Source organism: Bos indicus x Bos taurus, chromosome 5 (assembly GCF_003369695.1).
Source record: "Bos indicus x Bos taurus breed Angus x Brahman F1 hybrid chromosome 5, Bos_hybrid_MaternalHap_v2.0, whole genome shotgun sequence".
NCBI classification, from domain to species: domain Eukaryota; kingdom Metazoa; phylum Chordata; class Mammalia; order Artiodactyla; family Bovidae; genus Bos; species Bos indicus x Bos taurus.
The window spans coordinates 95,775,814-95,802,398 of NC_040080.1; the positions used below are offsets into that span (position 1 = coordinate 95,775,814).

The 26,585-nt window shown below is 45.0% G+C and overlaps 1 protein-coding gene across 6 annotated transcripts in view; it reads left to right on the top strand.

Moving 5' to 3' along the window:
* TMCC3 (transmembrane and coiled-coil domain family 3) overlaps positions 1-26,585 on the top strand; it is a 288,502-nt gene that overhangs the window by 114,503 nt on the left and 147,414 nt on the right. The window contains exon 1 of one of the 6 annotated variants that reach the window (XM_027543144.1): positions 1,065-1,159. The exons of the other annotated variants lie outside the window; for them this stretch is intronic. The gene's annotated coding sequence lies outside the window, so the exon portion shown is untranslated. Of the gene's footprint in view, positions 1-1,064; positions 1,160-26,585 lie in introns of those variants that run through there. 6 annotated transcript variants of the gene reach the window in all.

Genomic DNA, 26,585 nt, shown 5'->3' on the forward strand with positions numbered 1-26,585 from the left:
TGAAATAACTGGGTATCAGGCAGAAATGTCCATTTGACCTGGCGTGTTACTGTGTGAAGTCTGGTGCTTTTGGAAAATTGCCTGGTTCCTTCTAAGGTTTTCACAGGGATCAAAGGCATTTGCTGAGTTTGCTTTTAAGCAGTTACTTGGAAGGTTTCCCTCTCGTGCAGGTCAGGGAGAAAAAAATCAGCGTGATGCTGTGAGCGTGTACATCCATAAGCAGCCTTTACCTACTGGTACTCTTTATACATTCTGTGCATTTCTGAGGTTCTGAGCCTTCCAAAGGCAGCTTCAGGGCACAGGGACAGTTAAAAATGGTGTTGAAGATTTGGTACATGGTGTCTGCTTTAAAGTGCTCCCAATACACGTACAGTGTGGGGGAGAATATGAAATAAGGGTGAGGGGCATATGGGTTCTTTATACTGTTCCCTTCACCTTGCTTATGCTTTGTTTGCTTGTTTAGCTGCACTGGGTCTTTGTCGTGGCATGCAGGCTTTCTCTAGGTGCAGCTTGCAGGGCTTCTCTCTAGCTGTGGTGCGCAGGCTCTTCTTGTTGTGGAGCACGGACTCTAGAGCTTACGAGCTTCAGTAGTTGCATTGTGCAGGCTTAGGTGCCCTATGACGTGGGATCTTTGCTCCCCGACCAGGGATTGAACCCCCATGCTCTGCATTGGAAGGCAGATTCTTAACCACTGGACCATCAGGGAAAGTCCCTTGTTTGTTTTTCAAAAAAAGAAAAAAAAAAAAAAACAAGTTTAAGTAGCACTTAAAAGACTGGTCACCAAATACTGGAAACAAATGTGAAAAGCCCTAGTGACAGTACACACTCTGATGCCCCTGGGGACAGCCAGCGCAGATGCCACGGCCCTCACTGGACCCTAGAGTGAATGGGAGCTGAAGAAGCAGGGGAAGCAGAGGTGCCCAGAGGTGGCAGCTGTCCATGGGCATGGACCTCGTTAGAATATATAACACAAAAAGGATAATCATGTGCATTGTAGAAAACCAGAAAGAAATACTCCAAAATTCCACTCCTGCATGATTCGTTTTATTGTTTTATATTTTCAGTATAATACAGAATTAAAAGAAGACTCTTCAAGTCTCTGTCATCCCTTAAGAACCCTGAAGCTCTGATGATGGGATTACATGAAAGTGAAACTTGAGTAAGTGATGAGGAGCTGGGGCCAAGTCCCATATCCAGTTAGGGCCGGAGCTTGGCCGGGTGCTGGGTGTGGCATGTATGTGGCGTTACACTAAAAATAAAACAAAACAAAAACATAATTTTAGTTCTGAACCCTTTTCAAAACGAGCAGGTCTTTTCTAACCAGCCACGTCCCAGGTTCTTCTTCTCCCTTCTGTATTGAGCTTGGCGTTCCCTGGCAGACAGCTGTCTTTCCACATTCAAATTGTTGACACCTAAGGAGTATGTATTCCTTGCATGGTCATCAGTGAGTCACTTGTCAATCAGTATTGAACATATATGTATTGTCAGATGCTGTGTTAGGCACCAGGAATGTAGTGGTGAACAAGACACAGTCCTTGACTTGAAAAGTTTACACAGGCTGCAGAGGCAAAAAAAAACAAACAAACAAGCACTTACAACACAGAGGTCCCTGCCTTGATGAGGCCAGGCTTGGGAGCATGGCCGTGGGGGAGGGGGGAGCACTGACCTGGCTTTGGGGATGTGGATTGGGGGTGGGGGGGTTGTTCCAGGGAAGTTTCCATCAGGAAGTTGTTCCAAGCAAGCATCTGAAAAAGCTATTAACTAGGAAGAGGAGTGCAAAAAGGTGAGGGAAAGCTTCCCAGGCAGAGGAAATAATTACAACCTTTCCCAGACCATGGCTGAGGGCTGCAGGATATTAATATTGGATTTACTCTTACCACTTGTATTTGCAAAGAAAGTGTAACTTATTTTTCTAGAGTGAACTCAGGCTTCATTTGAACTCCTTGGGTAGCGGAGGAAAACCAAATCTTATTCTAATCCAATAGCTTCGTCTCCTCCAACGACTCAAATCGGCTGTCTAGGTAATTTGGTTTTGTCTGGAGGTCTCTGTCATTCAGAGCCCTGTCCGCACTCCAGCTCCTCCTTAAAAAGGCCCCTGAGAAGAGCAGGAAGCGTGGTTTGTGTGGCTGGTAGTGGCCGGTGGCCGGAATGAGCGGCCCACATGCTGAGTCTTTGAGTCCCTGTTTGTGCCCAGCCCTGTTTGTGCCCTGACTGTTCCCTGGAGGGCAGTGGCTGAAATGCCTCGGGTGCCACCTGACTTCTCAGGGTGGCTTGTTGGGAGCAACCAGCAGTGGCTGTAGTGGCTGTAGCGCTGGTCACCACTAGCCTCCGAATCCCTGCCGCTGCCAGTCCATCAGCCCTCAAATACAAAAGGTGGAAAAAAGCATAATGATACATTTTAACATTACTCCTATTTATTATCCTTGTACACCCAACATTTGGCTAAGTTTCTGGCTATGGAAGTTTGGTGCCTCAATTAATATATATTAGCTCCCTGTCCTCTTCCTTCTGGTTCAGTTTCTCCCCTCATCCCTTGAAGAGAGGACGGGCGGGAAGAAGATCCTTATGGACTCAAAAGTGGCATTTGGGAGGTAAGACCTTTGGTACTCAAACAGTATGGGATTTTAAGAATAAAGTGGAAGAAACCTGTCCATATCCTCTAAACTTATTGAAACACTGTGAATTGCCAGTAAAGGCCAACAATAAAGTTGTTATTACAGTTGGTATTTGTAAAGTGCATTGCAGTAATTTCCACAGAACAGTGCCTGACTCATTGTATGCACTCAGTGAATTGTTGCTGCTATTAGTTCTCATTTTATTTAATCTCTGCACTGAATCCCTCCTTGGTAGATGAAGGTATGATCCCTTTTCACAGATGAGGAAACTGAGGCTCAGATAAATAGGCTTTCCCTAGAGCACTGTCAGAGAAGGCAATGGCACCCCACTCCAGTACTCTTGCCTGGAAAATCCCATGGGTGCAGGAGCCTGGTGGGCTGCAGTCCGTGGGGTTGCGAAGAGTCGGACACGACTGAGCGACTTCACTTTCACTTTTCACTTTCATGCACTGGAGAACGAAATGGCAACCCACCCCAGTGTTCTTGCCTGGAGAATCCCAGGGATGGGGGAGCCTGGTGGGCTGCCATCTATGGGGTCGCACAGAGTCGGACAGACTGATGCGACTTAGCAGCAGCAGCAGCAGAGCACTGTGTCATAAGTGGGAGGCAGCTTGTGAATCTAGGTCTTCCTGCTTCAGCTCCTTCTTCAGTCTCCTTGGTTCCTCCTCCATATCTGTCTCCCAGCCACTCTGGTTCACTTACAGAGTCTTAAGGTGAGACAGGATTTCCATCTTTCAACCAGCCCAAAGGGAAATTCTTAAATTCTAAGACATAATCTTCCTTAAGGCTTAAGCACAACGGAGCCACATGGGATCAAACTAATTAGCTTTTGATTTTATCCTTCAGGTAAATTTACAGGCAAATAAAAAGTACGAGCATCTTTAAAGGATTGTCTTCAGATTTTAATGTTAGATCCTATGTATGCACACACAAACACCCGATAGATTATTTTAGTTGGTATCGATGAGAATGGAATGAATGAGCCTCATTATCTTTAGGCTCACTAAGAGCTTTCTACATTGATTTAGAAGATAATGAATGCACAGTTTGAACCATTTCTAATTCCAGCAAACAAACTAATTTAAAGAAACCCTGCATCCTTTGAGTTCAGTTCAATTCAGTCACTCAGTTGTGTCCGACTCTTTGTGACCCTATGGACTGTAGCACGCCGGGCTTCCCTGTCCATCACCATCTCCCGGAGTTCACTCAAACTCAAGTCCATCGAGTCACTGATACCATCCAACCATCTCATCCTCTGTTGTCCCCTTCTCCTCCTGCCTTCAATCTTTCCCAGCATCAGGTCTTTTCCAATGAGTCCTTTGGCAGTCTGCAAATAGTCATTAGGATCTTCCCTTATAGCTTAGTTGGTAAAGAATCTGCCTGCAAGGCAGGAGACCCAGGTTCAACTTCTGTGTCTGGAAGATCCCCTGGAGAAGGAAATGGCAACCACTCCAGTATTCTTGCCTGGAGAATCCTATGGACAGAGGAGCCTGGCAGGCTACAGTCCATGGGTTTGCAAACAGCCAGACACGACTTATCAACCAAACCACCACCGAATAGTTCATTAGTGTTGACTAATGACTGCAGAAAACAAAATCAAGCGAACCTTTTGACCTGAATATGGAAAGCAGGACCTTTCTCCAGATGTTCAGTAGAAAGACAACCAGCCCAGCAGCCAGGGACTCTGGCAGGAGGAGGGTTAATCATTTAGCACATTTCTGCTATGACTGTACTGTGTTGCCTATTCAGGTGGACTCCAAACAAGTGTACAGATGAATAATTCATGCTGGCAATAGCTTTGACCTCTCTGAGCGAGTCTCCCTCCTAAGCAGGGAGCATCCGACCTTGGAAAGACACACCCTGGCCTAAGGTTAAATCCTTGTTGTCCCTGCCCTACTAAATTGGCCATTTCCTGTTCTGATTGCTAATCTTTAGTGAAGTGCCCAAACCACCCACCTTTGGGCCAAGGCAAGGGAGACCAGCTGATATGTGGGGTGTGCGTTGAGGTAATGGCCCCCCAGCAGTCCAGATTTTGAAGGGGCCTCCATGGAGTGTGTGAGAGGGTTAGCTGAGCCTGGCAGTTTGGGGAACATGGGCCACTTATGACCCCTTAAAGCTGAGGCTTGGGTGAATCATTTAACTTTCCTGAGCCCCAGCTTCATCAGCCTCCAAAGCCAGACCTATAGTCCTACCCTGCCTGCCTCAGGAGGAGGAAGTGGTAACACTTGGTAAATGTTTGCAGTTTAAAGCACGATTAAACCTAAATTGTTTTGAAAAGGTCAAATGCTATTTACTGAGGTACCTAGAGGAATAGAATAGATGGAGACAGGAGGTGGTGTGGTGGTTACAGGTGGGTGAGAGGAGCTGGGATGGGACTTAAGTGTTTAATGGGTACAGAGGTTCAGTCTGGGAAGATGAAAAGTTCTGGGAATTGATAGTGGTGACGTTTGCACAGCGATATAAATGCACTCCATGCCACTGAACTGGACACTCAAATGGCTAATTTTATATTCTATACATTTTACCACACTAAAAAAAAAAAAGGAAACTTAAGTTGTTTTAATGTTCCTACACCCACATTCATCCAAGCCAGTCTTGACGAGCAGCCTCCCTGCTACCAGACCCCAGGGTCCCTTCTCAGACTTTCATGCTGCCCACCTCCTCCAAGTGCACTGGTTGAGCAGAGGTTACTGGAGATGCTCAGGTCTGCCCTCAATCCCCACTCGTGCCAGGCTCTGTGCCAGGCCCCGGACGGACGGAAGTAAAAGGATGCGTGCCTCCAGCCTGGAGAGGGACGCAGACGCACACAAGCTGACTTCCGAGACAGCGTGGGAAGGGCTGAGATGGGCTGGGCAGGCTGCTGAGGGAGGACAGGAAGGCTTTGCAGGCTCCTGAAGGGTGTGCCAGCGCCAGAGTTAATCAGACCAGGAGACTGGCGGGGGCATGGCCATCCCCTGCATTTGCCTTAACGCTCCATTTATTTCCTGCTTCTCTGCATTTGCTGGTGCTCCTCCTTCAGCTAGAGCGCACTCTTTCCCTTCTTTCCCCCTGAAAAGCCTCCTAATGTTTCAAGTGCCAGCCCAGATGCCACCTCCCTTCTGGAAGCATTCCCTAAACCCAGCTCCAGTTCATCTCCCCTGCTCTGGAACTTGCACGGCGGCCTCTTCCGTCTCCATCAAGCATGTAGTTCACTCTGTCAGGCGATACAGCCATTTGTATTTCTGCGTCTCTCACTGGATATAGACTGGGATTATTCCAAGTAAGAAAAACCAGCTGGAATTCACCTTAGCACAACAGTCATTTATCAGAACACGGACCGGGACTCTGTGTTCCTGCTCTCCTCCCCGCTCAGCCGGCTTCACAGTCCCCGCGGCGGGGCGATGGCACTCCAGGCTTCTACACTGCTTGGGGCAACGATCGCCTCTTGACCGGGTAGCTGTGGCGGGGGAGCAGGATCGCACACACACTGGCCGTGGGTCAAAGCCCGTGTGTACTGGGGAGGAGCAGCCTTGCTGGCGTCACTCTCGGCAGTGGTGGGCCCTGCAGGCCACTCAGGCCTTCCAGCTCCTCCCTGGGCGCCCCGCCTTGCTCCCCTGCTCCCTGCCCCGCCTCCTCTGTGGTTCCCTTCCTAGGCTGCTGGCCATCTCTTCCTTCTCTTATTTGTAGATCCCTGCTGTTAGTGTTGTTTTTTTCCTGTGATTTCACTGATACATCTTCCTATTTTACTCGTTGTCTTTACACGATTCAGTTCATCTACAGTTTGATGGCTCTTTGTTTGCATGCACAGTTAGTTACTGTTCAGATCTGAGGGCTTGACCCGTGTGTTTCTGCCGTCTGGTGGTATATCTCCAGGAGATGCCCCACCACATGCACAGAAGTGCGGGTGCCATCTACCATTCACCTGCCGCCCTGCATTTTCTATGGCTCTGAATGGTATCAACTATCCCCTGTCAAATCTGGGAGCCGCTGTGATGCTTTCCTGTCCGGTACCAATGAACCCAAGCTGATGTCAAGCCCATTCCCTTCATGCGTCTCAGAGCTGTCGGTTGCCATAGCCGTAATCAGGCCTGCATCATTTGTTACTAATTTGTAAGTGGCCTCTTGTGCCACCTGCAATTTGTTCCCTGTAGTGCAGCCCATGTGATCTTTCTAAAGAAGACATCTGAGTATGTCAGTTCCTTGTTTAAAATCCTTCAGTGGCTCCTTGTTGCCACTGGAATGAAAGTCAGTCTTTAATGTGTGAGACACAGAACTCTCCCACACCTGCCTGCCCATATATGAAACCTTAGCTCCTGGTGCTCTCCAGCCTTAGAATTTCTGAATATGCCTTGTTCTCTGGGACTCCCCCCATGCCTTCCTTTTTTAGAATAAATAAATAGATAATGTTTTATTATTTACAAATGAAGCATTAACACAAGAGTGAGTAAAAGAGCACAGACTGCTTCTCGATTTAAAAGGGGGAAAGGTGAGGTCATTAGGTTCAAGGGAAGTGCAGCTACCTCTTCCATGTGTATTTATACAGCTACCGTTGAGTCCAGGAGTAGTAATAATCTTATATCAAATATACCAGGCTCCTAGAAACCTACTTCTACCAAAAAACAGAGAAAATGGCCTGAAGGTTCTAACAGTAAATTGCACTTGCCCTGAAGTAAACCACATTTCTGCACCTCATATTGAAATCTCTCGTATGTAAAGTGAAAGCTGGAAGCTTAACTGTGTACACAGTTGCAGAGCACAGCCCCAAACCAACTTTCCTGTCTTTTATTAGGTTTTGCCCAGGTGACTCAAATGGGACTTGCTCTGGGGCTGGAAAAGAATATGTTGGTGAGAAAGAAGACAGAGACACATGTCGAGTAAACAGCCAACAGCCTCTGCCACCATCCTGACTTGATGGTTCCATGATGAACAGTATTTTATGCTGCTCTGTACCAGACTGGCTACTTCCTTCTGTCTGCACTGAGTCACTGATTATAGAGAATTCTCGGTCTTGGTTACCCAAGGTTCAAACTTCTCAGTACAACTTCCTGTCTTGGGCTATTCTGTTAGTAATGTTCAGTTGCAAAGAACAGAAATATCAAAGAACAGTGGTTAAAACAAGTAAGAGTGTGTTTTTTTTAATCACATAATATAAAGTCTAGAGGTAGTCTGGTTGAATTCCTCATCAGGGCTACTTGGCATGTTTACTTTCATCCTTATGGTGACAGTATGGTGGCTGCAGCTCCGGCATCACGTCTACATCCAGGTTAGGAGATGAGTAGGAGAAGGGTTCCTTTTGCCAACTATTTCCTTTTATTAGGAGCCAGACACAGACTTGGACTTTATTCACCAGAACCATGACCTATGGCCATCTGTGACTTCAAGGGAGGCCGGAAAATAGTATATTTAGCAGGGCATGTTAGAGTAGTGACCAAAATGGGGGTCATGTTCACAAGAAAGAAAAGAATAAGTGCAATCACAGCTAACAGGGTCTGTCATATGTTCCATCAAATATGTTTCTGTTGCCAGAGCTACACAATCATATTTACTCTAGCTGCAGGCACTTTAGTGTTGTTCTTTTATCTCTTGAAATGCAGGTGTCCGAATACTTTCGCAAAGTGCTTTCTGCAGAATGCAGTTTTACATTGGCGATAAACCTGGCTTTAAATGGACAAAAGATATTGGCTGAACTAAATGTTTTCTGGAAACCATACTCTCAAATTGTATTAGTTTTTCCACTATTGAACTATTTAATTAGACGTTCACAATATATATGCAAATCATGTTAATCTTCTGTTAATGATAACAGTCAGTCTAGATGGTCTGTGCTCGACACGGGAGCGTTAGAATGACTCAGTGCACGAAACTCTACTGCTTGCATCAGTAATCCTTCACAAGCGTTTAGTTTTGTAATCTAAATTTGTTGGATTAAACTTGAACAGCTCATAAATACTATAATTAATTTTTGTTCCACTTCAGGTCCAATTACAAATTGATTTAAACCCATTGCTGATAATTCTCTCTGCTGCCCATTTATTCCCGGGATCATGACACTCACCTTGTTGTTGATGTTCCACTATAGTCTCATGACCTGGGAGAGCGCGCACCACATTATCTGCTAAGCAGAGTGCCTGGCCCGTAGTAGTGCGCGGTAAGCCTTGGTGGAAGAATATCATTGCCAAATGACTCGACAATAATCAGTTACATATCAGCAGAAAGAGGCAGCCCCCACTGGCCTACTAGGTCCCGTGTGCCAGCCAGTGTTTTATTTAAAAAGAAATCATAGTCTGCAGAGTAGAATATGTCAGGCTGGGTTTGGATGTCTCGGCTGTCTCTGGTTGTTTCCTATATCCCTTTGAAACATGCGTGCGTCTCATTGTCCAAGAGAATGTCTTTGTAATGCCAGCTCCCAAGTTGCAGGGAACTGTCGTTAATGGTCCTAATTTGAGTCAGGAGCCAACCCCTGCACCAGGCAGGCTCTGTGTCCAGGAGGCCGGGCCGCTTGTAAACATTTAAGATGGGATAGAATCTTTGTGTAGAAGCAATGCCTATCAAAGAGGTTTGAGACAGACAGCCCCAGGGAACTGACCCGGCCACCTCGGCAGATTTGCTGTTCAGCTGCTTCCCTTGCACCTTGCTGCATGCACACCCGAGCTTTGTTGATTCGTTTACTCAGCCGTGGCTGAGCACTAGCTGGGGCGCGTGTGTCGGTGTTGGAGTCTGCTGCTGACCCTGGGTGTGTCCTGTGGCTTCTCTGTGCCTCAGTTTCCTTATCTGAACAATAAAGCAAGAACACTTAGTTGATTGATTTATTTATTTTTTTTAGGAACACTTACTTTATAGGATTGTTTTGAGCACAAAATGACATTTTATAGATGCAGCCTATATATTATTTATAACATGTTCATAGATATATGTAGAATATGTTGTGTTATATACAACTGTATAGAAACTTGGAACAGCACCAAGATGAGTATTAATAAAATGTCAGCTGTCACGAGTCCACAGCCCCTTTCCCATGATTAAAATACCCAAAAACTTTTCGGGGGGGGGTGGTTTAAAAAGTTTTATTCAATACTTATAGACAAAAATTCAAGAACCTGCTGTGACCAGGTAGGTAATGACTTTCAGCAATTCAGGAAAGTTCTCAGCTATTATTTCTTTGAATGTTTCCTTACCCAAAAGCTCTTGACAACCAAAATTCCTTCATAACCGGGGCAGAAAATTCTGACTTGCTCTGAACTCAGTGGCTTGCAAAGCCTGACCCGAAGGGAGTCAGGGTGAGGTTATTTTGAGGCTTTATTTAGCCGCTCAGTGTGAATATTCACACGTTTTGCTGCAGAAATATCAGTGGTGGCAGATTACTGGGTGCTGCCCCAGCTCCACTGGCACTATTACATCAAGCTATCATTTTCAAATGAAAAATTCTGAAGCCCAAAGTGCATCTGGGCCCAAGGTTTCTGACCAGGGATCGTGGCTCTCTCATCGTTTTCCAGCCTCTTCCCCAAGGAGCACACTGTGCCTGCGTGACTGGATCACAGTCTCTGCTCTGGAGGGCTCAGAGTGCTGAGTGGGTCCATGTCAGCAGCGTGTGTCAGAGGCAGCCTAAGGCCCTGAGAGCCCTTGGAACAGCCTTTAGCTCACGTGGTATGGGGACGGTGGTTAAGGGAAGCATCTGAAACAGGTGCCGTGGGTGAGACCGGAAGAACCCAACACCTCCTTGCATCAGGCCTACTGCAAGGATCTGAGTTGCCCCAACCTGGAGGCCAAACAGCGAGGCGGCTGCAGAAGGCAACCACAGCCAGTAAATGAAGATAGCAGAAGTGATGAGCAGTGTTCTGGGTGCCCTGGGAGCCTGTGAGAGGGAACCAACCTTGTCTCAGGGGTCAGAGGAGACCTCCCTGTCCATGTTCCTTCCAGACTGAGACCTGAGAGGGCTGAGCAAGAGTGGGGTGGGTGAGAAACCTGCAGACACGTGGAACAGGGCGAGGAGGTGGGAGAAAGCCTGTGGGCGGTGGGAGGGAAGGGGGGTCCCTGGGCTGAGCCAGAGGATGCCCAGAGTCTGGTGTCTTGGTAGACAGTCCTGGTTTATGACAGTTGTCCCAGCATTGTTAGGAATAGCAGTGTCTTTCATTCTCCAAGGTGTCCCTGTTTGGAGCATCTACGTATATGGTCTTACATAAAGGCCAACATAGGGAACTGAGAAATTATCCTCAGGGAAGTGGAAATCCACTGGAAGATTTTAAACAACGCACATTTTAAAAAAGTTACTTGGGCTTTTGCACAATAAAACACTCTTTTTTTTCCCCCTTCCTCTGTTGATCAGTCTCTTGGTCCCAAGGGTTCCTGGAATAGACGCCAGACCTGGCAAGACAGCCCAGAGTTCTGAAGGCAGCGCAGCCTTTGCTGCCATAGGAAGCAGAACCTGTGTGTGATCATGGACATGGAAACAGAGCCAGTCTGATGATCCTGTGGTGCGCACACGTGCTCTTCCCTCAGCTGAACTCTTAGGAGTTCCTGTGTTGTCTGGACCACCCTTTGAAACAATTGTAGGGCTGTCCTTGAAAGTTCAGGAAGGGCGGTGGCCTTTTCTTTCCTTTCTCCCCACGTCTGGCCTGTGTGTGTTTGCCTGCTAGCAAGCCCGTGCTCAGGCGCCTGCCTTTCCCCCATCTGATTTTCTTTGCTGGCCAGAGCTCGCAGTTGGCAGACACTGACTTATCAGTCTCATGCTTTTAGCCAAGAAAAGACAGAGGAGAATTCAGGAAACCCAAGATTCATGTTTTACTTTTGTGTAGGATGCTTTCAGCGCCTCTGAGAGACACAGACTTGCCCCTCTGGGAATTTCTTTACTCCTAGTTCTTACTTCTGTCACATTTTGAGCTCTCCTGTCTGCTGCTGGGTAGGTGGAAAGATAAAAGCTCCATGACAGCTGGTAATCCCCTTTGGGCCACACAGCGGGATGTAGTTTAAGGCGGTTTAGCAGTAAGCAGCAGATCAGTCCTCTGCGATTAGAAGGAATTGGAACAGTTCACAGCTGCCAGAAAGGCTCCCATGGGGACTGGTGTCCTCACCTTGATGGTGGCCGTGAGCATAGACACTTGGAGGTGGGAAGAGGTTAACAGGGTCCCCCCCCGCCCCCCGGTCCGGGGCAGGCTGCCTGGGGCCCCACCAGCTGGCTCTCACCTGGGTGAATTCATCTCAGCTGCTAAACTGAGGAACAGTATAGAGGAGTGGACGATTCGTCCCTCAAGGGTGGACTCACGTGAACACACGAAACTCCCACATCTACATGCACCTACACACACAGACACACGGAGCATACGAATACCAATTTAGTCACTCTCAAATCAAACCCTTGCATTTTTTCCCCCCAAAGGCCAGCTGAGCTGCAAATTAAGAGCCTATTTTATTCATTTTATCTCCCTGCCTCTGAGGCAAACTTCACAGGTGATGAGGCTGTCATTTTAGACTGTCTCTAATACAGCCCCTCGGGGTACACTCTCCCCTTACCGCCCCCCCCATCCCGTAGTTAAGTTTTATAAACTTGGGATCCCTCGCCATGCACTGGGAGCCTGAAGGCACCATGAATATTTGTGTGTGTGTGTGTGTAGGGAAGGTGTGCACGTGTGAGTTTTTCTGAGCAAAGAATTCATAGGTTTCCTGAAATACTCAACAACCACCCCCTACCCCAAAAACAGAAGCATGTGAACATCCACAGTTGGCTACTAAATTGATAGCCTTTAAAGTAATACTTTATCACCTTTAATAAACTTTAATGCTTATGCAGATACACTTAAAGGGATGGCATGAGAAATGGCATCAGCTTTTCCCCTGTTGTCTCCAAAATTGAACTCTGATCCCGACTTATGTTTGCCACTCAGCATAAGAAAAGCCCTGCAGATATTCAGATCTGTCACTGCCCCCAATCCCACATCCCTTCTAGAGTATCAAAATGGTTCTCAATTAGAGGAGAAATCACTGAATGAAAAGAGAAATATTTCCATTAAGGAAGGCTGAGGTGGTTGGGAAAAACTTGAAGAGATGGTCTTCTAGAGTTGGAATTATTGAACAAAGCCATATATTGGAAAGGTGTCTCCAGATGGTGTTATTCCTAAAGGCAGAATGTAAATCTTACCGGTATTCCCAGCAGAGGAATAGCACTGTACTTTATTAGCCGGGAGAGAACACACTTTGCATTCTAGGATAAGATTCAGGCTGTTTCTAAGGCAGCCATGCACACCTGTAATCTGGCAAAGCCCAGCCAGCACAGTGTGTGGTGGCTGGTCCCCCTTCGGGACCCCTCCTTTTGTCCTTGGAGGTCTGATGTGCCCATGGACTGGCCTGGTGGGATTTGGGTGTTTAATGCAGTGTGATTCTGGGGATCAGACTCCTGTCTCCCCTTGTAGTTCACAGGTGAAATGTTGGCAGTCATCCTACCTCTTCCATCTGACTTTGGCCTATTCCTATTCACAGCTTCACTCTTCCTGTTTCAGTAGTAATGGATCTTCGTGATGGTGACCATCATATGAAAACGATACAGGATAATAATGATTATGCATTAGTTGTAACTTAGCTTTAGTTTGCTTGGAAATCTTAGTGTAGAGTATTCTGCCCTAGAGCTGGGCTTATGAGAGGCTCTTACTTTCCACATTGTGTGTTTTGACAGTATTTAGACTTTCATGAACATGCATGCTGCTGCTGCTGCTAAGTCGCTTCAGTCGTGTCCGACTCTGTGTGACCCCATAGACGGCAGCCCACCAGGCTCCCCCGTCCCTGGGATTCTCCAGGCAAGAACACTGGAGTGGGTTGCCATTTCCTTCTCCAATGCAGGAAAGTGAAAAGTGAAAGTGAAGTCGCTCAGTCATGTCCGACTCTTCACGACCCCATGGACTACAGCCTACCAGGCTCCTCCGTCCATGGATTTTCCAGGCAAGAGTACTGGAGTGGGTTGCCATTGCCTTCTCCATGAACCTGTATGATTTTTATATATAACTTGATTGAGGGTAATTAGAACAGCACTCAGAACTCCTGGTTCTCAGCATTGACCAGCCCCCGTCCCCCTCTGCCAGCACTTGGATCCACATGTGTGATGGAGAGAGGGGGATGGGCCAGGTAGTAAGTACTTCAGGCTTCTGGGGCATATGTTCTTGAATCTCAGCTCTTCATCTCCACAGCTATAGTGCAGAAGCAGCCATAGATGATATATCAACAAATGGAGCTGGCTGCATGCCAATAAAAAACTATCACAGGCGATGAAATTTGAAAATTTTCACACGTCACAAACGAGTACTCCTCTTTAGATTTTTCTGTTAGCTGTTTAAAAATGTAAAAACCATTCTTAGCTCATGAAGCATACAGAAATGGATAATGGGCTGGATTTTGCTAATCCCTGCTCTTTTGTATATCAACTTACCCCCAAAGTAGGTTGTAATGATAGAAGTCTTAAAACTAAGATATGATGTTAGAGGAAGTCAGTGTTTGCTTTTGGGCATGAGGTGGTGATTGACTCAAAAGGGCCAGCGAATCACTTGGTAATGGCCAGGGGTGTGGGTTCCGCAGGTGAATACAGACTGAAGGTGTATTTAAGATCTGAACATTTCATTGTGTATAAATGATACTTCAACACAAGGGAAAGGAATAACCATTGCATGCTGTTGTTTAGTCGCCCAGTCGTGTCCTGCTCTTTGCAACCCCATGGAATGCGGCACACCAGGCCTCCCTGTCCCTCACCATCTGTTGCATAACAACCACAAAACCTCAGTGCCACCTAGTAGACAGTAAGCACTTGTTTCTCCCTCTCAGGTCTGTGGATCAGCTGGGGCGATTCTGCCCCATTCATGTGCCTATTTTGAGCCCAGGACTGGGGTAGTAGTTCTCTCGGCTATGGCAGAAACGCAAGGCAGCAAAGCGAGCAGTGCACGCACATTTCAAACCTTCCCCACCTCAGTTGTTATATTGCTCAGACCCAGTCCAACTGCTAGCAGCTACATACCCTAATTTAAGAAAATATTAAAATGCAAAAAAATTTTTTAAAAAAGTGTTATCCCTCATGTTTGAAACATGCCAAATCTCCACCTTTGAAAGAATGGCAAGTGTTACAGGACAGAAGGACATGCATATGAAATGACAGAGGCTCAAAACAGGACTGAATACACGTCAAAATACACCTCCAGATAAATACAGGCGTCTGGAGCGTCTTCTGTTGTCCATGCAGTGGTGACGACATCCGGGATGCCGCTTCCTCTGCCCATCCCAAGACGGGGATGCTCTCACCCTGCTCGGGCCACCCCCTCTGCGAACTTAGCCTGTGCACAGCTTCAGCAGCCCCATTGTGCTGCAGCCTGACCGCCCTCTTGAGCTCTAGACCCCCACTGCTGTCTGTCTCCTGTATGCCCCAACTGCCACAAACACATCCATGGCTGTGTTTGTGAACTTCATACTCCGATTTCACTGCATACTCTGATCTCAGTGAAACAATACCATCATCAAGCCAGGCATGCAGGTCATCCCAGACTCTTCACTGTCTTTCATCCCCAAATCCAAGCACCGCTGTCTCTAAATGACTCAACCCCCTTATATTCCACAGATTCTTCAAGTTTGTTGTCGGTCAGTCGCTAAGTCGTCTCTGACTCTTTTCGACCCCATGGACTGCAGCACGCCAGGCTTCCCTGTCCGTCATTGCCTCCTGGAGTTTGCTCAAACTCATGTCCATTGAGTCGATAGTGCCACCCAACCATTTATCCTCTTTGACCCACTTCTGCTCCTGCCCTCAATCTTTCCCAGCATCAGGGTCTTTTCTTCTGGTTGCTATGGTCCTATTTCACAATTGTATCATGGGTCGCCATAGCAATTGCAGTATCCTCCATGCTGACCTCTTGGTGTTTGCCTCACTTGCCCTAACCCTCCCTCCACTGCACCCAGGCTGACCCACATCTGATCCTATCACTCCCTTTCCCATTTGTGTGTTTTTAACAGTAACAGTTGTCTCCAGAAAAGAGCACTTGGGGTCTATAATGGGAGGGAGACTTACTTTTTTTATTATCTATCTTTTTATAGTGTTAGACTGTCTTTCTAACAGTGGATGTTTTTCTTTGAAACTCAGTAATTATAAGCAGAAATATTAGTAGAATTGGTAGCTGGACTTTATGATTCATGAGAGATGGAGATGAAGGAGAAGGAAGTGTCAGATGATTTTTGAAACGTGAAGCCTGAATTACTGGCAGGTGGTAGTGTTTTGGGAGCTAATCAGCATGCGGGTATTCTGCAGTTATAAATTAAGGACTTCACCTTCCAGTTTATGGGTCATAAGCTTCACCAGGCTACACAGGGCTGGCTGCTCAGATTGCTGAATCCCACAACTCCTAAAGAACAGGTAGTGCTTTCTTATCAACCCTTCACTGTGCCCAGCATAGTCAGTAAAAGCTGGTACAGTAGACCATTACTTTTAAAGACCTTTGGACTCCTGAATCCTGACTCTAACACATGCTAATTCTATAAATTTGAGCAAATTACCTGACTCCTTTGAACTATATTTCTGTCATCTGTGGAACGAGAAATATAAGTAATGTGCTTCCCTGGAGGCTCAGATAGTAAAGAATCTGCCTGAAATGCAGGAGACCCAGGTTCAATCCGTGAGTCAGGAAGATCCCCTGGAGAGGGGAATGGCAACCCACTCCAGTGTTGTTGCCTGGAGAATTTCATGTACAGAGGAGTCCAGTGGGCTACAGTACATGGGGTCGCAAAGAATTGGACATGACTGAGGGACTAACACACTCCTCCATAACAGTGTTTTGGGGATTCAATGAGGCATTTCATGTGGCGCTTTCATTACAGTGCCTAGTTCATTTTGTACCCTTGGTAAATGATAGCTTTTTGTGAGTGGTGAGGCAGGGGGTGCTGCACCATGCATGCCTCATGGGATTTTCGTTTCCCCAACCAGGGATTGAACCTAAACTCTCGAAAACGAAAGCATGGAATCTTAACCACTTGCCTGCAGGGGAATTTCTTATTTTTGTTAATGAAGTGTGTCCAAGAAGTAGTTTTCTTTTTGCTTGAAAACCTCCATTGCACAGAAGGTTATGTTTTTGGTAGCTGTGTCCTATTGGTAAGTCATGTTGAGTTAAGAGTCATCTGTAATTCTTCCTTCTGAATCTACTTTCCGTGTTATGTTGGTGGTTTACTTGCTATGTCGTGTCCGACTCTTGCAACTGGACTGGACTATAGCCTGCCAGGCTCCTCTGTCCATGCGATTCTCCAGGCAAGAATACTGGAGTGGGTTGCCATTTCCTCCTCCAAGGGATCTTCCCAAACCAGGAAACAAGTCTCCTTCATTGTAGGCAGGTTCTTTACCAACTGAGCTGCAAGGGAAGCCCGTGTTATGTTATTCATATTTTTTTCAGCCCTGTCCCCTCACTCCACCTCCCACCTCCCCCACCAATATTTTGCAGGCTTTACAGTTGTTTTTATCACATTTCATCTTGTTTAGCCTTATCCTGCGCACTGATCTAGGATGAAGATGTGGGCGAGTTGAAAAAGCATTTGTGTAAGTCTGTGGATTATAAAACCAGAATGAGATTTGGAGGCATGTTATGGGGAAATCACCAACGTTTTGAAGTCATAAAGTTTAGTCCTTCAACAAATATTTAGTTGCGGCAAGTGTCAGTCACTGTTCTAGGTGATACAGTGAGCAAACCAGAGAATCTTCCCCCTGAGTTGACTTACTGACAGTGAGGATATAGGTCAAGGAGGCAGTCTCGGGTGGTGATAAGTGAGGAAATGACACTTGAGCTCTTAAGAATGAATCGACTGTGCGGACTTCTGGGAAAGGACTGGCCCGGATGGAGAGGACAGCGGGGTAAAGACTCTAGGGGGAGAGCCAGCTTGGCACATTGACAGAGTGACGGGAGCCTGAGTAGAAGGAGAATGTAAGTGAGAGATAGAGAGGCGATCGGGTCTGGGTTGCATGGGTGACATCAGGCTGGTAAGCCATGGTCAGGAGCTGCTCTGTTTATTTATGTTGTGCTTTTTAAAATACTTTTTATTGGAGTGTAGTTGCTTTACAACACTGTGTTAGTTTCGGCTGTACAGCGAGATCAATCCGCCACACACACATTCGCCTTTCAGACTTCCTTCCCCTCAGGCGACCGTTAGAGCTCCCTGTCTGGTCCAGTGTATCTTCACTAGTTAGCTATTTTATGTATAGTGTCAGCGGTGTATACGTGTCAGTCCCGATCTCCCAATTCTCCCACTTCCCCTTTCCCCCTGGGCACGCATATATTTGTTCTCTACGTCTGTATTTCTGCTTTGCAATTAAGATTGTCTATACCATTTTTCTAGATTCCATGCATATGCGTTAATATACGATATTTGGTTTTCTCTTTCCGACTTACTTCACTCTGTAGGATTCTCTCTAGGTCCATCCATGTGTTGGTTTTGATTTTTTTTTTTAATTTAATTTTATTTTTAAACTTTACAATATTGTATTATGATAGGCTGAAGAAGGGCCCTTCTAAACTATCCGTGTCCTAGTCTCCAAGCCTGTAAAAATGTCACTTACGTGGTAAAAGAAACTGCAGATGAGATGGAGTTAATTATCTTGTGATGGGCGACCATACTGAGTGACCGGGGTGGGCCCAGTGTCATCACAAAGGTCCTTGTTCGAGGAGGGCAGGAGAACCAGAGAAGCTGAGGAAGGAGCCACAAGTTGAGGAGTGTAGGAAGCTCTAGAAGCCAAAAAAGGTATGGGAGCAGATTCTCCTCTGAAGCCTCCAGGAGGAGCCCAGCCCTACTGACACTTGATTTTACACTTCTGATTTCCAGAACTGTAAGAGAGTACATTTGTGTTGGGCTAAGCCACCAAATTATGCTAATTTTTATAGCTGCAATAGGAAATTCATAAAGATGTTAATTCTAAAATGCAGCTGGGGGACTTCCCTGGTGGTTCAGTAGTTAAGACTCTGAGATTCCACTGCAGGGCACTGGTTTGATCCCTGGTTGGGAAACTAAGATCTCACATGCCATGGGGCATGGCCAAGAAATTTAAAAAACCAGCCAAAATTTAAATAGAAAAAAATGCAGATGGAAGCTACTGAAGGGTTTTAAGCAGGGGAGCGATGGGATTGTATTTAATTTTTAAAAGAATGGGTTGTTGGGAGACAGAAGGGACAACAGAGAGCCTATTTAGGAGGTGGTGGCAGTAATCTCAAAAAGGATATGACAGAGATCCAGATTAAGGTGGTGGCATGGGATGGGGAGGAATGGACAGGTTTTGGTTGCAGAGTCAGTGAGAACTGCTGATGGCATCAGGCTGGTAAGAAAAAAGAAATCAAGGGTGATGCTGACTTTGGGCTTATGTAGTTGGGTGCCATTTATTGAAATGGAAAAGATGGGATAAGAACTAGACTTAGAGGAGAAATTATGCATTCTGCTTTGGACAGGTTAAAATGTGAGATGCCTGTTAGACATCCAGGTCTGTGTTGAAAGCAGACGAATAAATCAGCGGATGAATAAATCAGAAGAGAACCCTTTGCGTGTCCCCTCAGCCCTGGATAGGGCTTGCCCTCCCGGGGAATTTCCCTAGTGCCACCATCACTAAAAGACTTACCTGGCCAGCTGAACTTGACCCAGTGTGGCATCTCATTCCACGTCTTTATTTTTTATCCTGGGTTCATTTTTCATGGCCTACTCTGAAAGCTGAATGAGCAATTAATAGAGTCTAAAATGAGGCCCAGTATGTTTGATGACTAAAGACTGATGGGAAACAATTTAGGATTAATTTGGGCCCCAAATGTGTATGGTTATTTAGTGATTTTTCAGAGAGCTAAATGGATTGCATGAATTTTAATTGATGTTTAACTTTTATTGTGTTCATATGGGGTGGCCAGTTGGAACCATGCCCAGTAAGACGGATGAGTATACAGACATTTGCATGCAGTTTGCCTTCCAAGGGCCAGTCAGGGAGAGGAAGGCTTCAAGTAAGGGAGGAGAACTGTAAGGAGTGGATAATCTTGAAACACATTTATTTCGAGAAAAATGAAAAATTATCGAATACTTTGGTTTTCTATTCATCTTAAATAATATGAGGTTTACTATTATTTCTTATTAGTGTTACTGTTCCCCCTCCCCCGAAAATTTGAACTTGTCTTTAAAAGGAGCTAGGTTGTTATTTACAATGGAAAGAACTCTAATTTGCATGCATTGAAGGTTCATTTGTGTGAGCTTCCTCTATGAAGTACTTTGCTAAGCGTTGAAGGGGGTATGGTAATTAGGATGCTTTTTGGCCAACTCACGGGCTTAAGTGATAAGGAAATCTGTTGTCTTACATAACAAGAAGGAGCAGTCTGCAAGCGTGGTGTGTCAAGCTTCTGCTGTCCTCTGTGATCCTCATGGTTCTGCCCTCCTATGGCTGCATTTTTAGATCAGGAGCAAGATGGCTGCAGTGATTCCAGGCATCACATCCAGATCTGCTAATATCCAAAGGGAAAAGGAGGGTTGTCTCTTCCTTAACCGTCTAAAACGTGAAATAGTCTTTCCTAGGAGCCCCTCAGCAAACTTTTGTCACATTCCACATATCAGGATTGGGTCCTGTGTCCATTTGTGAGCCAGTCATTGACTGAGGAAATGGACTTAACCATGATTAGTTCAGGTCAGGGTTTGGCAAGTATTACTGAAGTGTAATTGGCATAAGCCAGGCTCAGTCATTTACATAATGCCTGTTGCTGCTTTCATGATACAGCAGCAGAACTGAACAGTTGCAACAGCGATCTTCTGGCAAAGGCTAAACTATTTACTGTCTGCCCTTTACACAAAAGCCACTGATCCTTAACTTAGATTAATCATCTGGGATGTATGGGTCCTTGAGAGTCAAGGACAGCAGCCACTGTAAACACGAAAGAAATGTAGGATGTGATCCTTTTCCTCAAGGAATGTGTCAAATGCCATACTTTAATATGGAAGGGAAAATGATACTTTAACATGGTAAGAGATCTACAGCTTCTGGTTACAGTTTCATACTCAAATGAAAGATGTCTCATAAATTCTTATAATTGGAAACCATCTTCCTTTCTGCTACAAAGGAGGGAAAAAAAACCTCTCCACCCATTTGTCATGCTTCATTCTAAAGAAATTATAAAAATGAACATCAGATAAAGAACTCCAAAGAAATTATAAATATGAGCATCAAATAAAGAACACCTAAGGACTTAAAAGCATTAAAAAAAAATTCTGGAGAGTGTAGTAGTAGTATTCAGAAAACAAGTTTATGCAGTTTTAAGAAACCGTGCTCTAAAGGGGGAGGAAGCAGTGAAGTTAACCAATAGCCCAGTGAAAGCACTTCTCAACTCGTATTTTGCATATGCTTTTTCCTTTAAGACAGTTGATCCAGAAAGAACAGAGCAAGCATGTTTAAAAGATTAGTGGGTAGGCAACACGAAGGACTCTTGTGGTGTTAGAACCATTTGTTCTGTATCTTGACTGGATACATGATTTTGCACAGGTAGTGATGTTGTGGAGAAGTTCACACACATACACACACACACACACACATACATACACACACACACATATGAGTACAAGTAAAAACTAAGGAAGTCTGAAGGAGATATGGGGATCTTATCAATATCAGTATCTGGTTGTGGTATTATATCGAATATGACAGTTTTGGAAAAACCATTGGGAGAATCTGGGCAAAGCACACAAGGATCTCGCTATTATTTCTTATGACTAAAAGTGAAAATGCTACCCCAGTAACATTTTCAATTCTTTGTGATCCCATGGACTCTAGCCCACCAGGCTCTTCTGACCATGGAATTCTCCAGGCAAGAATACTGGAGTGGGTTGCCATTCCCTTCTCCAGGGGATCGTCCCAACCCAGGGATTGAACCTGGGTCTCCACCATTGCAGGCAGATTCTTTACCATCTGCGCCACCAGAGAAGCCCACAATAAAGATAAATGAGTTAGAAGAGCACTGAAAGGATAGGTGGAGAGAGGCTAAGAAAGCCTTGTCTGATTACATTCCATGTGTGAGGGCGTTGACTAGGGCAACTATTAGCAAATTTTGAAAAGTTGTGGAGAATAGGAGCATTGGCTCCCAAAATGGGGAAATACTATACTGTTTTTCACAAATAGTCTTTGACCTTTCTCTTAATCCTTAACAAGTTTAGAGTAGATTCTCAAATAGATGATGGGAATGAGAAAATAGTAGAGAGATCACTAAGAGCCATAAAGATTTACTAAGAATATTCTTTATGGTGACTTGGTTCAGAGAAAAGTACATAGTAAATCTTAATTTCAACAAGGTACTCACAAAATCCCGTATCAGATTTTGAAAACTAAGTTAGCTAGCATAACTCAGTGAAGCTATGAGCCATGCTGTGCAGGACCACCCGAGACAGACGGGTCATAGTGGAGAGTTCTGACAATATATGACCCACTGGAGTAGGGAATGGCAAACCACCCCAGGATACTCACTGTGAGAACCCCATGAACAGTACAAAAAGGCAAAAAGATAGGACACCAAAAGATGAGTCCTGCAGGTCAGAAAGTGTCCAATATGCTACCGGGAAAGAGTGGAGGACAACTGCTGATAGCTTCAGAAAGAATGAAGCAGCTGGGCCAAAGCGGAAATGATGCTCAATTGTGGATATTTCTGGTGATGAAAGTAAAATGTGATGCTGTAAAGAACAGTATTGCACAGGAACCTGGAATGTTAGGTCCATGAATCAACGTTAACTGGATGTAGTCAAGCAAGAGATGGCAAGAGTAGACATCGACATCTTAGGGATCAGTGAACTAAAATGGACGGGAATGGGTGAATTTAACTCAGTTGACCATTGTATCTATGACTGTGGGCAAGAATCCTGTAAAAGAAATGGAGTAGCCCTCAAAATCAACAGAAGAGCCGAAATGCAGTATTTGGGTGCAGCCTCAAAAAATGACAGAATGATCTCGGTTTGTTTCCAAGGCAAACCATTCCACATCACAGTAATTCAAGTCTATGCCCAGTCACTAATCCCGAAGAAGCTGATCAGTACTATGAAGAACTAGAAGACCTCTTAGAACTAACATCAAAAAAATAAATAAAAGAAAAAAAAACACAAAAAAGAACTAACATTAAATAAAATTGTCCTATTCATCATAGGGATTGGAATGCAAAAGTAGGAAGTCAGGAGATACTTGGAGGAACAGGCAAGTTTGGCCTTGGAGTACAAAATAAAGCAGTGCGAAGGCTAAGAGAATTCTGCCAAGAGAATGCACTGGTCATAGCAAACACCCCTTTTCAACAACATAAGAGATGACTTATACATGGCTGAAATCAGGTTGATTGCATTCTTGTAGCTGAAGATGGAGAAGCTCTATACAGTCAGCAGAAACAGGACCTGGAGCTGACTCTAGCTCAGATCATCAGCTTCTCATAGCAAAATTCAGGCTTAAACTAAAGCAGGAAAAACCACTAGGCTGGGCAGTTGTGATTTAAATCAAACCCCCTATGAATATACAGTGGAGGTGATGAATAGATTCAAGGGATTAAATCTAGTAAACAGAGTGCCAGAAGAACTATGGACAGAGGTCCGTAATACTGTACAGGAGGCAGCAAACAAAACCATCCCAAAGAAAAAAGCAAGAAGGCAAAGTGGTTGTCTGAGGAGGCTTTTAAATAGCTAAAGAAAGAAGAGAAGCAAAAAGCAAGGAAGAAAAGGAAGGTTTCTAAACGCAGGGTTACAGAAAATAGCGAGGAGAAACAAGAAGGCCTTCTTCAGTGAACAATGCAAAGAAATAGAGGAAAATAACAGAAAGGGTAAGACTAGAGATCTCTTCAAGATCATTGGAACTATCAGAGGAGCATGTCATTCAAAGGTGAGCACCATAAGGAGATCTAATAGAAGCACTAGAGATCAAGAAGAGATGAAAAGAATACACAGAAGAACTGTACGAAAAAAGATCTTAAATGAACCAGATAACCTTGATGGTGTGGTCATTCACCCAGAGCCAGACGTTCTGGAATGTGAAGTCAAGTGGTCCTTAGGAAGTACTGCTGTCAATAAAGCTAGTGGAGGCAATGGAATTCCAACAGAACTATTTAAAATCCTAAAAGATGATGCTACCAAAGTGCTGCACTCAGTATGTCAGCAAATTTGGAAAACCCACCAGTGGCCACAGGACTGGAAAAAGTCAATCCTCATCCCAGTTCCCAAGAAGGGCAGTACTAATGAACTGTCTGGCAGTTCAAACCACCAGCCAGTTGCACTCATCTCCCGTGCTAGTAAGGTTATGCTCAAAATCCTGCATGCTAGGCTTCAGCATTACATGGACCAAAAAACTTCCAGATGTCCATGCTGGGTTTAGAAAAGGCAGAGGAACTAGAGATCAAATTGCCTACATTCACTGGATCATAGAGAAAGCAAGGGCATTCCAGAAAAACACATACTTCTGTTTCATTGACTACACAAAGCCTTTGTGTGGATCATAACAAACTGTGGACAACTCTTAAAGAGATGGGACTACCAGACGATCTTACCTGTCTCCTGAGAAACCTCTACGCTGGTCAAGAAGCAACAGTTGGAACTTGGTATGGAACATCTGACTGGTTCAGATTGAGAAAGAAGTGCAACAAAGCTGTTTATTGTTACTGGGCTTATTTAACTTATATGCAGAGCACATCATGAGAAATGCTGGGCTGGATGAATTACAAGTTGGAATCAAAATTGCAGGGAGAAATATCAACAACCTCAAATATATGGATGATACCATTCAAATGGCAGAAAGCAAAGGGGAACTAAAGAGCCTCTTCCTAAGGGTGAAGGAGGAGCATGAAAAAGCCAGGTTAAAACTCAGTATTAAAAAAAGGAAGATCATGGCATCTGGTCCCATCACTTTATGGCAAATATAAGGGGAATAGGTGGAAGTAGTGACAAATTTCCTCTTCTTGAACTCTAAAATCACTGCGAGCGGTGACTGCAGCCATGAAATTAGAAGGCAGTTGCTTCTTGGCAGGAAAGCTATGGCAAACCTAGACAGTGTGTTCAAAAGCAAAGACATTACTCTGCCGACAAAAGGTCCATATAGTCAAGGCTATGGTTTTTCCAGTAGTCACGTATGATTGTGAGAGCTCGACTATAAAAAAGGCAGAGCACCAAAGAATCGAACTGTGGTGCTGGAGAAGACTCTTGAGAATCTCTTGGACTGCAAGGAGATCAAACCAGTCAGTCTTAAAGGAAATCAACCCTGAGTGCTCATTGGAAGAACTGATGCTGAAACTGAAGCTCCAGTATTTTGGCCACCTGATATGAACAGCTGACACATTGGAAAAGACCCTGTTGCTGCCAAAGATCAAGGGCAGGAGGAGAAGGAGGCAACAGAGGATGAGATGGTTGGATGGCATCATGCATTTAGTGGACATGAACTTGGACAAACTCCGGGAGATAGTCGGGGAGAGGGAGGCCTGGCATGCTGCCATCTATGGGGTCATGAAGAGTCTTGGTGACTGAATAACTAATACAGTTAACTGGAGAGAGTCCAGTGAGTGATTTGTTTCCTAGTGAATGTTATTTCTGTCGGTTTCAGGCCACACGAAAGGAAGGGTAATAGTGAAGAACCCTTTTATTAGGAATCTGGGAAAAAACATAGAGCCCATGGTCATGAAACTTACAGATGATAAAAAGATCTCAGGAGGAGACTTCAAGATGATATGCAGCAATTTAATTTCAGAATTCTATAGGAGTACTGGGATAATGGCCCCAAACTAATAAAAATAAAAATGTTTTTAATGAAAAAGCAACAATCAGTCCTATATATAAATTTAAAGGAATAATCATAAACATGCCAGATGAACAGCTTCATGACAGTTCATGTGGGGAAAAAAAACCCAGAGAGATTTAAGTGATACTGCGGTTGGCATAGCATGCAGACACCTGAGAGTGACCTAGGGACCGACTATGGGTGGAGTCTGGGAGAGAGTGGTAGGGTGGATTGGGGTGAGGTGGGGAGGGAGGTCAGTGACCAGAGGGAGCTGTACCCGAGAGTGACCTATGCCTAGATTTGAAATACCAAAGCTGTACTGGACAGAGTTCCTTCAAGGCGAAGAAAATGGTATCAGAAGCAAAAGATAAGAAGGGCTGGTAAGAATTAACCAGAGGTTCAGGATTGAACCCCAGTCTCCTAGAGAACCAAGAGGAGCCCAACTCTCAGGGCGCCAGGAGCAAGTAAAACATTTCAGTAAGGCCAAGGCATGGGGCTCCACTGGGGAAGGGTTCCAGCATGAAGAACATGTCTTTGAAATCTGCAGAAATGTTCCTTATCTCTCCCTTTCTTCCTGTGAATGCCTGGGACAGATTACTTGCCATTCCTGAGGACTGGTTTTTGCATCTGGTCAATGGAAGTGATCATAAAATCCACTTCCCCGTTGTTGGGAGAATTGAATGTAGTTCATTAAATGCTTAGTGCAGTCTATGAATTGTTTTGTAGAAGTCCTGTCAGGCGCCTTGAGCTCTATTTACAGATAGCGAGCTACAGACGAATTCCAGAGCATATTTACCTATTAAGAGGGATTCCTATTGCAGTGACTTTGAAACCTGGTTGTACATTAGAATCATGGGAGCTTAAAAAAAAAAAAATACTGATTTTGAAAAGAATGCTCCAATCGACCAAACCAGACAGAAACTCTGGCATTAGAATGAGGCATTAAGAGTTTTTAAAGCTCTCCAGATTGTTCTAATATGCAGCCAGAATTGACAGCCACTGTCTTACTGAACCCTCAGCCCTGCTTGTCTTTGACTCAGAGCCGCACTTAACTTGGATGTGGCCAGGTGGGGCTGTGGACAGTGTCAGTCAAGTCTAATCTTGGTTTGATCCAGAGGAGGAGGGAAGCTGCTAAAAATCAAAGCCACAAATGCGTTCACAGTAACAACCATCTTGAAAGTACTGCATGGAATGAGTGAAGCACAGGCCCCCTGAACTCTGAGCTGATCAAGGCACATGTGGAATGTTGATTCCCTTTC